This window comes from Parasteatoda tepidariorum, chromosome 1 (assembly GCF_982258835.1).
Source record: "Parasteatoda tepidariorum strain Cologne lab strain chromosome 1, Ptep-v5.0, whole genome shotgun sequence".
Taxonomy (NCBI): domain Eukaryota; kingdom Metazoa; phylum Arthropoda; class Arachnida; order Araneae; family Theridiidae; genus Parasteatoda; species Parasteatoda tepidariorum.
Window position 1 is genome coordinate 136308964 of NC_141755.1, and position 1745 is coordinate 136310708.

Sequence of the window (1745 nt, forward strand, 5' to 3'; positions counted from 1 at the left end):
TAGCTTACTTGTTTTCTATGACGTTTTTAGTTTTCCTTGGAATTCAAGTTTTATAAGGGGTAAAATAAAAGCGCGCAGCAAACTATTAAGTAAACATCTTGAAAGGGAGCAGAAATAAGAATAAATCGCTTTATTCCATTCTAAGCGAAGAGGTAGCTTGTCGAATCCCACTTTTACCCTGGATTTTATTCCAAATATTCCTATTTCCTGGTAAATATAAGTCCCACAATGAACGGATCGTAAAGACACGGTTCCCAGCAGATAACCGAAGTCAAGCATCACTGGTTGCGGTCAGTGTGCGGGTGGGTGACCACTTGGATCTGTCTGCGTAGGGACCGAGGGTGAGCGGTATTGGTCCTCTCGTTAAACTGTTCCACCGTAAAGTGCTCGACTTTGAGTGCAGGTCATCGGGCTACCGAAGCGGGGGTGCCATGCCCTCTGCAGAGGATCGAAATTGTGATGGTATGTCTTCGGGTCATCCTCAGGGATGTTTCCCAGACAGTCGCCAATAGCCCATTGTGCGACGTAAAATGAACTACAACAACAACCTGGTATATATTTTTTATTATACAGTGAACACGAAAACCCTGGATATTATTATGTGGCGTCCTTCTCTGTTAAAAGGGATACTACCGTAATGTGATCTGACACGCCAACTACAATTGCAGTAGCACCAAATTGAGTTTCAACAGGAAAATTTAAAAAAAATAAAAAAACATGTAGATGTTTTCCCGGAATTGGCTGCAAGATTTAAATTTCGAGTAGGTTTATTTCTGGGACATTTCTTTTGGTTTCTCGCTGCCCTCTGCCCGGAAGTTGCCAAGACTTGGCAATTATTCGGCTACAGATCACTGTACAGAAATCTTTCCCTGCCTAAATTGCAGTGGAGTTGATAGTTCAAATGTTCGAATATAACTCCAATTTTCCTAAACAACTCGTAAACAATTTTGACTGAAATAAAATTTTCGCCTATTCCCCAAAAAATATTAGTTGCTAAGATATCACCTTTGATTATCGTTTTTGAAACGTTATCAGTATTCAATTGATAATAAAAATTGCTAATCTAATACTAAAAACCACTTTTTTAGTTATCTGCTCTAAGTATTCTACAAATAAGAGCGCATAATTATCTGTCATCTATAATCCTTGTAAATTCCCTTTATAACCTTCACTTGAACAGCCGATCCAATTTAGGGTTAATCCAAATTAGGGATTTTGGGCATAATCTAGAAAACAAGGAAACTTCCTAGATCAGGTTGTGAGAGAAATGTGCTTTCGTAGAGAACTCTTTGGTGCAGCTATCCCACATTTGCGTAACGTTGGAGAGGAGAACCACGAAAACCTATCTCGGTTAGTCTGACGGCAATGGGACTTTAACTCATGATCCGTCTACCACTGAGGATATTTTACTGAGGAATACTATCAATTTTATTTTATGATCGTCGTTGAACAGCCGACCTAATTCTGGGTTTCGATTACCAATGTTCAATTCTTTATCCTTGTAATTTTGATCACAATCCAGAGGACAAGAGAGCTCCTGGATCAGTTCCCCCAGAGGTATTGATTTGTTATGGGAACATGGAGGACTTTGTGATCTAACAGATTTATCGTTCATCAGTCACTATTTACTACCCTACGAACTAGGCCATCCTAGTCCTCTCTTGTAATTTTATTTTATATCCGATTTTGGGTCCTCTCTTGTAGTTAAAATTGGGGATTCAAGGTCACATTTACTTCCTTCGTCG